Source organism: Primulina tabacum, chromosome 18 (assembly GCF_025594145.1).
Source record: "Primulina tabacum isolate GXHZ01 chromosome 18, ASM2559414v2, whole genome shotgun sequence".
In the NCBI taxonomy this organism is placed as follows: Eukaryota; Viridiplantae; Streptophyta; class Magnoliopsida; order Lamiales; family Gesneriaceae; genus Primulina; species Primulina tabacum.
In genome coordinates this window covers 5817761-5828757 of record NC_134567.1, presented here as the reverse complement: position 1 = coordinate 5828757, position 10997 = coordinate 5817761, and the positions used below count along the sequence as shown (strand labels likewise).

Below are 10997 nucleotides of genomic sequence, written 5' to 3'. Positions count from 1 at the left end.
GAGTTGATTTATCATCATCTTCACAAGGTTCAAGAATGGATTTTTCCACAACCTTACCACTTCGAAGGGTAATAACAGATTTTACCTGATCCATCGGTTGAGTTCCAGAAGTTCCAGTTTGTGGATGATGATCCTTGGGATTAGGCTGTGGTTGTGAAGGAAATTTACCTTTTTCATGAACATTAAGTGCATATGCAAATTTAGCAAGAGTATCTTTCAAATCTGTCATGGTTTGAGCAGTTTGAGTATTGATAGACTCTTGCTTTGCAATGAAAGAATTCAATATATCTTCCAAGTTTCTTTTAGGTGGAGGAACATAGTGTGCATAATTTTGAAAATTTTGTTGATTTTGGAAATGTGGTTGTGAAAATTGTGCAGCATTATCATTCCTCCAACTAAAATTTGGATGATTTCGCCAACCTGGATTGTAATTTTGAGAAAATGGTTCAAAATTTGGCCTTTTGAAATTGTTCAAAACATTGGCTTGTTCATAGAGAAATTCTTTAAAAGAGGGCAAAATGGGACAATCTTTTGTAGAATGATCTCACTTGTATCACATATGTGACACACAATTTCTTGAACATATTTTAATTTACCATTCTTTTTCAATTCAAGTGCCTCAACTTTTCTTGCCAAAGAGGTAATCTAGCTTGGAGATCATGTTCATCTTTGAGGGTGTACATACCTCCACCAGATGTAGGAGATTTAATCTCTAGTTTGATGGTTCGATTGTACCTATAGTGTCCCAATTTTGAGCATTTTCAGCTAATGAATCGAGATACTTAATTGCCTCGTTTGGATCTTTATCTTCAAATGTTCCATTACACATAAATTCAACCCTTTGCCTATCTTTAGGTGTTAAGCCTTCATAAAATTGAGAAACAACTCTCCAAATTTCAAAACCATGATGTGGACAAAGATTAAGCAATTCTTTGTATCTATCCCAACATTGATAAAAAGTTTCTCCTTGTTTTTGAGTGAAAGTGATGATTTGCCTTTTGAAAGAATTTGTTTTATGATATGAAAAAACTTTTTCAAAAATTGTTGTTGCAATTCATCCCAAGTTCGAATGGATCCCGATCTAAGATTTTGTAGCCAAGTTTTAGCTTTATATTTTAAAGAAAAAGGAAAAAGCTTAAGTCGAATGGTGTTCATGCCACAATTTAGATCATTATATGTGTTGCACACTTCTTCAAACTCTCGTAAATGCATGTATGGATTTTCAGAATCTAAGCCATGAAAATTGGGTAAAAGTTGGATAATACCAGGCTTAAAATTGAAATGAGATGCATCAAGGGGAAAAACTAGACATGAAGGTGCACTAGTAAGTGTAGGATTCATGTGATCACTAAGTGTTCTTCTTCTATCATGATCATGTTGAGATTGAATTTCATCTTCATTTTCTTGGATTGGTTCTTCCGCCATGGTTTGTAAAAATAAAGGGTTATTTCGAATGAGTCGACCACTAAGTGTACGTGACCAAATGCTCATGCAAATGCAAATGCAAATGCAAAAGAATAAAAACACACAAAAGCAATAAAAATTCAAATAAAGAAAAATAAACTATAAACAAAATTAAATAAACTTGAAATTAAATTATACTTCCCCGGCAACGGCGCCAAAAACTTGTTGCGACTTTGATTGTTGCACTCCCAAGAGCAGGTTGTCCACAAGTAGTATAATTCGGTGAGTTCGAATATCGTATCCACATGGAAGCTAAGGTAATTATAAGTCCACTACAATATCTTTTTGTTTTTTTTTCTTTTAATGGTTTGATTCTTTAATTGGTAATTTTTAATTGTTTAAATTTTAATTTAAGTAGTTGAGATTAAAGGATCCACTCTTTGTATTTTAATAAAGTTATCATTAATGAACATTATTGAAATCCACTTAATAAAATGGTTCCAATATATATTAAATAATCATATTTATATTATGTTATATATTATTATCTTATAAGTATATAATATATACCAAAACTTGTAAATGTTGTCAAGTATTTATTGTGCTACATATATTTGTAAACACTAAATCAAGGTTTCCTAGTTTAAATGGTTGGTAAAACCAAACAAACATTTAAATGATACCAATAAATTAATATTATGATATTAATATATAATAAATCAAGGCATCCACTTTAAATGGTTGGTAATACCAAACTAACATTTAAATGGTTCCAAGAAATTAATATTATGATATAATCATATATAATAATTCAAGGCATCCACTTTAAATGGTTTGTAATACCAAACTAACATTTAAATGGTTCCAAGAATTTAGTGTAACATATAGCAACAATAAATCAAAACTCCCACTTATAAGTAGGGTATAATAATGCTTAAAGAAATAAAAATAACATAACAATAAATAATGATTAAATAATATAAAATATAGATTCTTACCTTTTAATAACCTTATTATCATGCCAAGAGTTTCACCTTTTCATCTCAACTTTTGGGAAGTTAGCTACTCATTATTCAAAGTGTAAAACTTTGAATATGAATTTAACATGCTAATTATATTTAAATGAAGAAATAAAGGAAAAACAAAGAGAGAAATATTATGAACTCAAAGATTTGTTCATAAAATGAGAGATATCTCAATACATTACAATGCACCCCTATTTATAGATAAATTTGGGGAGACAACCACAAATAAAATATTATTTTTTACACATAAGTCTTCATTGGTGTTCCAAGAAATTAATATTTTAATACACATCACTTTAGAAAATCTTCCCATCCAAATTTTCTTCTCCACATAAAACAAAATATGTAGATATCTGATTTGTTTGAATTGTGGTATTTTTTTAACCATTTGACCAATTAATTTGAGAGATATAGTCAAAATGCTAGAGCATGGTAAAACTGACACTTCTTTGGTAACTTTATTTGTTGCTGGATTTTATCCCACTTGTGAGAAGAGTTTTATCTCATGATTGCCACCAATATTGTAGATATTAACATCAAATTTCTACAGGTCCAAGAATCATCTTAATCTCATTTGCAACACCAAGGTTATTCTTGTTTTATCGAACCTGTAAAAAATAGTAAAAACTTATAATTACACAACAACTTATATTTTATAAAATTTATTATAAAACATAAAATATTTAAACATTTAATAAAACAAAAACTATATATTTATATTATAAAACATTTAATTAATATACAATTTTTTATCTTTATCATAGAGACAACAGGAATCTGTTCAGTAGAAGATCTATCAGCAGCAGCCGAGGATCCAGGAAATTGTCTTTCTTCTGGTTGCATGGCTTCGATGGCCTCCGACTGTTCAGCGGCTGTATTTTGATCAGTCAAGATAGCTACCATTTCTCTTCGATGTTCAGAAGAGAAGATCTCCAAATTTGGCAGTGACGGAGATTTGGCAGCATCTGATTCTGCTAATTGTTGAGCTGCTGGAGAGGCTACCGGTTGGACCATGTCATCAGCCAGGGCTGCTTCTGGTGCAGCAGAGATATCAACAGCAATGGATTGAACGACTTCATCCATTGAAGCCAGTTCACGGACAAAGATGAGAGGAGAGGAGTGAGTAGGTAATTTGGGAGAGGCAGGAGTACTAGAAACGTTAGCTTTTGGAAAAGCCATGGTTCTTTCCTCAACTGGCTTATTCTGAGCAAGTTCTGGAACAAAACCTACTGAATATTGAACGGGCTCACCAAACGCCTGTTCTTGAGCAAGAAGTTGTTCATTCATCAATCTCAAGCGTTCAGAGAGAATATGGATCACGTTCTGATCCTGAGCAGCAGTTGGAATCTTGGCATCAAAGTTAGACTGAAGAGTCTTTAAAACTGATTCCAGTTTTTGTTGCTTAAGCTTCTCATGAATGAAAACTCGGTGTTTCATCGCTTCGATCACATTCTCAGTTTTAGCAAGTGCAAACACTTTTTCCTCATTTCTGACCATTTTTTCGAAAGCACCTTTTGTCTTGAAGAAATTAAGATAATGATATACTCGAACCTTGTGCCAGTCATCAAAGAAAGTCATTTCTTCATTGGAAGAATTCTCAATATCTACCAGATAAAGATCAACACCAGTTGAAACAAATGATTTGGCGGCGTGAAATGGTGGTTCTTCAATGAGTTTTCTTTTACCTTTACCTGAAGATAAGGCAGGCAATACGGGTCGAAAAGCAGAAGACCCTGCAATAGATTCACGAATGACCACTCCAGATGAGGGTCTGAAAACTGGAAAAAAAGAAGTGGTGGCGGCAGAGGCAGCAGCTGGTTTGAAAATAGAGGTGGTTTCTGGTACAGAAGGCATTGCTTCTGGAAATACTTGACGCAATGGGATAGCGTCTAAATCAGCAATTGCTGCTGTTTTCTTGATGCAAAGAAGAATGCGGGCTTTCTTCTTGGTAGGGGTGGCAGGGACAGATGCTTGAATAGGAGCAGCAGATTCCTCAGAGACTGTTTTATCAGAATCCGTGGAAATAACCACTCTCTTTCTCTTTATCTTCTTCTGAGGTTCTTGAGCCTCAGTTTGTGCATCTCCAACCTCCTTTTTCATGGAAATAAATTCAGCGACAGTTGTCTTTGGCCTTAGCGCAAGCACGTTGTCAACATCAGCCATTGTGACGTAGGAGGCGTCCTGATCAGTAGTAAAATAAAAACCAGCATCCTTGAGCATTGTGCTGATCTGAACAGCAAAACCAGAACTTTTCCGTAGCACCATATCCTTCATTACTCGAAATAAGAAATAACTCCAATCTACTTTGTACTCAGAAGTGATGGCAATCATCACCTGAACCTTTTGTTTGGTCAGCCGATCAAACGTTCCGGCATTCACCACCAGTGCTTTTGCTACAATGTCAGCGAGCACTTGAAATTCCATCTTCAAAAGCTTCTTAAAACATGATGGAGATAGTTCCTTTCCAGAAGCTGAGAAACCAAGTAGAGCAGTAGACATTTCTTCCTCAGAAATGCTAGAAAATTCAGACAAACCAGAACAAGGCAGGAAGAAAGTTGATCCCAATAGGCACTGTCGATGGAGATAGATGCGTTCCCTCTAGAATAGGTGATTTATCCTTCTTGTATATTTTCCTTGGCGTAGAAATCCAAAAGAGCAGTTTTGTATTTAACGGCAGGTGCTTCCAATAATTTTCTGAGTCCAGATTTCTCAATGGCTTGAAACATTTTGACAAGTTGTTCATCATTGATAATTAGGATGGAAGCAAAGTTAACTTGGTAAGCGTTCAAAGTGTAAGCTCCGGCCATTTCTGTAAACAAGACAAATTTGAGATAAGATCTGTAAGAGAGATGAGCAAGAGAAATCAGTAGCTAGTAGGCAAGATTCTGGAAACGTAAAAAGTGAAAAGAAATAAAAAGAGCGGTTAGTAATCAAAAAGTGTACAGCCGTCAGTGAAACACAAGTACACGTGTCAATATGTTTGCGGTTGAATATTTGAAAAGTTAAACAGAGGATGTCAGAGAAAAACTAATGATTTCAAAATTTGAAAGGGAATACAAAAGGAGCGGGCTGTCCAATTGGTTACTGAAAATAACCAGAAGAGGGTTTGTCGTTTTATGATAATATCTACTGGAAGTCATAAGGTGCTGAAATATTTCCAGCACTTGGATACAAAACCAGTAGACACATTGTTTTATAGAAAAGACAAACACCCTTTTTGCTTCTGAAAAAGTACGAAAGTGAGAGTCTGAAAACGATACTGTTCCCCCTAAATTAATGCAACTAATAAATATGAAGATACAAAATCTCGGGAAGTGACGGATGATTCTTGGTATTCGAGTAGTCAGATAGCCGTCTCTTCATCTCTCAGAGATTCTATATAAGTGACTGCAAGTTAACAAACTAAGTCATTTACTTTTATCAAATGAAATGGGTAGAACAAGTAATCTCTCGGATTCTTCTCCAGAGTCTGAATCAGCAGAGGATTTCCAGAAGCAACTTCCAGCGTCTCGTAAGAAGATGTTTGAAGACATCCTTTTTCAAGATATGAGGGCTGGGAAGAAAATCCCCAGTTTATAATATGAACAATCAGTAAGATTGTTCAACATTATTAGGACTAAGCTGTGGAACCACCTCTTTCACAACCACAATCATTCGAAGAGAAGGGATCCCAGCAGTCCTTATATAGATTCCTGCTGAATTACTTTGCAGTGAAGTACTTCAACCTGCTGATATCAACAAATGTAGTAGATAAAAATTATGTAATGCTTCTGGTTTTATGAATGAAAAATCTCATTTTATCATGTCTTTGTTTATCTACTGCTTTTATTGATTGAATAATTAAATAATGGATAAGAAAAACTCAGTCTGTGTAAGTCAGTAGAACGGTTTGGTTGACATGAGAGTCTTCAACTTCTTCAACATTAAATGTAACATGTCTATAAATAAGATAACAACACATGTTAAACAAATAACAATTCGATATGTCAGACTCAAGCAATTCAGATGCCTGTAGCAGTACTCATGTCTTGGTAACACCAGAGACACTTTCTCATCTGGAAGCTTTGAAGAAGACCATTGAAGAATATATCTGGATAAAGGTCATGTCTTCATGGTTCAAGGTGCAGGATCTTCAGAATGTGTATCAAAATGGTTTGACTTCTACTATTGCCCAAAGAGCAACAGCAAGGAAGTACAAACGGGAGTTTTAAGTTGATCATTTTTCTGAGCTTGCTACTGATAGAGTTCTGCTTCACTTGATGCTCTAGAAGGAATGACATCAGCTAGAAAATATTTCCAGTGCAGAATCCTTTAAAATGATTAGGAGTCAAGAGTTGAATAACTGGATTTCTGAGTGGCAAGACTCTGTAGGAAATGAATTATATCGTGTACCTGGTTTCGATTACATTCCGAATAAAATAACAATAGTTGTCACATGTTGTCTCTTTACTCTTCTGCAAAAAAATCAATGTTAGTCGAATAACATATAACTGATTTTACCAAAATAATCAAGTTAAATCAATTAAGCCGAGTATATTACGGAAATAAGAAAACTTATTCTCAAGCAGAGGTTTTGTAAAGATTTCTGCTGCTTGTAAATCAGTAGAAACGTATTCTAGACAAATGTTATTCTTCTGTACATGATCTCTAATAAAATGATGTCGAATGTCGATGTGCTTTGTTCTGGAATGAAGTACTGGATTTTGTGTAATTGCAATGGCACTGGTATTGTCACAGAATATAGGTGATTCAGAAGCATGAACTCCATAGTCTTTAAGCTATTTTTGTATCCATAGTAATTGAGAACAGAAGCTTCCAGCAGCGAGGTATTCTGCTTCTGCAGTAGACGTAGCTATGGAAGTCTGCTTTTTACTAAACTAGGAGATCAGCTTATCACCAAGGAATTGACAAAAACCATTTGTGCTTTTCCTGTCTAGCTTGCAACCTGCATAATCAGCATCTGAATACCCAACCTGCATTATCACCAAGGAATTGACAAAAACCATTTGAGCTACCAATCTTGTTTTATTTCTGGTCACGGTGCCTTCTTCATTTATTTTGTTTCTGAATACCCACCGAGTTCCAATAACGACTTGATGAGATGGTCTGGGTACAAGAAACCACACTTCATTTCTCTTAAATTGATTCAGCTCTTCTTGCATAGCTTCTATCCAACTGGGATCCAGAAGAGCTTCTTCAATTTTCTTTGGTTCATGCTGAGAGATAAAGACAACATGCATATATTCATTAACCATTTGCCTTCTAGTTCTTAACGGAGCTGTAGGATTACCAATAACCAGGGATGGAGGATGTGATTTCCTCCAAACAAAGGGATTTAGCGAGATTTCTTCCTGGTTTGATGTATTCGAATTGGGCTCAGCTGGAGCAGTAGCATGTTCTGGAATGTTCACTTCTAGTTCTGATAAATCTTCTGTCCGAACAATTTGTTCTATCAGAGGAATGTCTGGTTCTGGATTTTGAGCATCTTTAACTCTAGGTTCTGCATCATCTCTACTATCCAGGTCCAGATGAATCATCTCTAACCTGTTACTTAGATTTGATACGTTAGAGATTCCAGGAGCAATGCTATCCTCATCAAAGACAACATGAATAGATTCTTCAACATTAAGAGTTCTATTGTTGAAAATTCTAAAAGCTTTGCTTACTGTTGAATAACCAAGAAATAGTCCAGCATCTGATTTTGAATCAAATGCAGATAAATAATTTTTACCGTTGCTGTGAACAAAGCATCTGCAACCAAATACATGAAAATAAGATACGTTAGGCTTACTCCCTTTCCATATTTCATATGGAGTCTGATTGTGCCTTTTGTTGATCATGGTTCTGTTTTGTGTGTAGCATGCTATGTTGATTGCTTCTGCCTAGAAGCGCTGAGAGATGTCTGCATCTGCTAGCATTGTTCTAGCAGCTTTCTTAAGAGTTCTGTTTCTCCTCTCAGCCACTCCATTTTGTTGAGGCGTTCTGACAGCTGAATATTCATGATGAATACCCTGTTCATCTAAGTACAACTCAAGAATATTGTTAGTAAACTCAGTACCCCAATCACTTCTGATTTTAATGGTGGAAATAGATTTTTCATTTTGAATCTTTTTCAGAAGCTTGATCAGGAAACTACTGGTTTGATCTTTTCCAGTAAGAAATATTGCCCATGTAAATCTAGAAAAGTCATCAATAACAACAAGTGTATACTTCATTCCCACTAAGCTCATGATAGGGATTGGACCAAACAGGTCAATATGCAATAATTCCAAACACCTTGAAGTTGATTTAGTACCTTTATTTTTGAAGCTAGATCTCACCTGCTTTCCAAGTTGACATGCAGAACATACATGATTCTTAACAAAGTTAATATCGGGCAGTCCATCAACTATGTTCTGCTTCTTGAGATTATTGATTGATTTGAAATTCAGGTGATTCAATCTCTTGTGCCAGAGCCAATGCTTATCAGCAAGAGAGGCAACTAAACATGTAAGAACAGTAGCATGATCTAAGTTCCATGAAACATTGTAGGTGTTGCCTTCTCTCTTTCCAGTTAATACAGTAGACTCCGCAGAATCTTTAACTATGCATGTGTGCTTCTGAAAAGCTATAGAATAACCATTATCACATAGTTGAATAATGCTAATCAAATTATAACAGAGATTCTCAACCAGTAGTACATCATTGATAGTTATGTTACCATGGATAATCTTACTCTTACCCACGGTTTTAACTTTTGAGTTTTCCCCAAAAGTTATCTTTGGTCCAATACAACTCATTACTTCTGATAGTAAATTTTTCTGTCCAGTCATGTGTCTTGAGCATCTACTGTCCAGATACCATGTGGAGCTGCTGATTTTGATTTTCTTCTGTTGTTCCTGCAAACACAAATTTTAGTATCTGGTATCCAAGTCTATTTGTGTACAACAGAAGGTCTGTTATTTCTAACAGTATGCTTATTGGAATGTTGTTCTTCCCTTCTGTTTGTGTTTTCTGGCCTATATCTCTTCTGAACAGGTCTAGAATTATAGTACTGGTAGTTTTTAACCTTCATATAGGATTGTCCTCCTGAGTTGAATCCTTTACTGGATCCAGCACTCTGGTGAACTCTCCCCTTAGGTTCAACATAACCCAGGCCATAAAGCTTTCTTCTGTTCATCTTATTTACATTCCTTTCAACTCGAACAGTTGGTACTTCAGGTTCTTATACCACATTGGATTTGACAAAGTGAATGAATTTTCCTTTGCCTTTATCCAGTTCTGGCTTGGTACTAGTTTCAGAAGTGCTTTCATTATTGCTGAATCCGAGACCACTTCTGTCACCGGATTGCTTCTGCTACTCTTGCATCTTCTCTAAAGAAACAGAAGACTTGTTCCATGCATTTACCAGAATAGATAACTTCTGATTCTCAGACTTCATCGTCTGGTAATTTGCATTAACCCTGTCATTCTCAGTTCTTAACTTATCTAAACTTTTAAATCATTGTAGCTATTCTCTTGTAAACAAATGAACTTACTGACTTGATTTTTTAAGTTTTGATTTTCAGTCTTAACTTCCTCGAATTACTGAGAAAGTCTTGAGTACTCTTCCACCATGTCATGCAGTGCTTTAATCAAATCAGTCCGTGTAAATTCGTCAGAGTCAAAGTCAAGTACCTCTCCAGATGTCGAGGTTGGTTCAATATCCGCCATAAGACACTTGATCTCTTCTGCATCACTTTCGCTAGAATGACTTTCTGAGTCAGAGGACTCAGAACTAGAATCCGCCCATTTAGACTTGCTTTCTTCAGCAATCATCTCTTTGCGGTCTCTTCTGAATTTCTTGTCATTCATTTTGTATTCCTTCTTCTTCTGGTCATCCTTCTTGGGCTTTGGACAATCAGTAATAAAGTGACCGATCTTTCCACAGTTAAAGCACGCCATATCACCAGGTGGTGAATCCTTCTTGAAGTTCCGATTAGGACTTTGGTAAGCTCGGTGATTCTTTTTCATAAATCTGGAAAATTTCTTCACAAAGAGAGACATAGCATCATTGCTAATTTTTTCAGCAGTCTTTTCAGAAGTTCTCTCAATGATGGTAGCAGGTACTGTTTGTGGAACAACTATAGCAGCAGCAGCAGTGGGATTAGTAGCAGCAGTAGCCACAAGAGCCTTGGTTGGTAGATTTGTTTAGGGCTCTTCTCCACTTCTTACTTCCAATTCGAACTCATAGGCCTTCAAGTCAGCTGTAACGTACAGTACTTTTAACTACTTTAAAATTTGCGGAAAAATTAAAAAAATTTTAAATAAGAAGCGAACCTTCAAAATTCGATAAAATAAATTGTTCATCTCAACAACCGTTGTAACAAAAGATCTCAAAGTAAAGTTCACCAAAATATTTGCTTAAAATCTCATAACCAGTAACGTAACTCAAGATATTTTAAACATTCATAAAACTTAAAACATGGCGGTCCTCAGGTTTAGCCTCTCGCTCACTCCAAGCCAGCTCCTTGGTCCCCACCCCTAGTCTCCTCGAAATCATCCTCACCTGCATCGATCAAGCCTAGTGAGTCTAAAGACTCAACACGT

General features: G+C 35.6%; 1 non-coding gene across 1 annotated transcript; it reads left to right on the top strand.

Annotated features, from left to right (window-relative positions):
• Positions 1-899: 899 nt before the first annotated feature.
• LOC142534013 (small nucleolar RNA R71) lies at positions 900-1008 on the top strand. Its single transcript, XR_012816885.1, has one exon. It is a non-coding gene; the product is annotated as a small nucleolar RNA R71 (small nucleolar RNA).
• The last annotated feature ends 9989 nt before the right edge of the window (positions 1009-10997 follow it).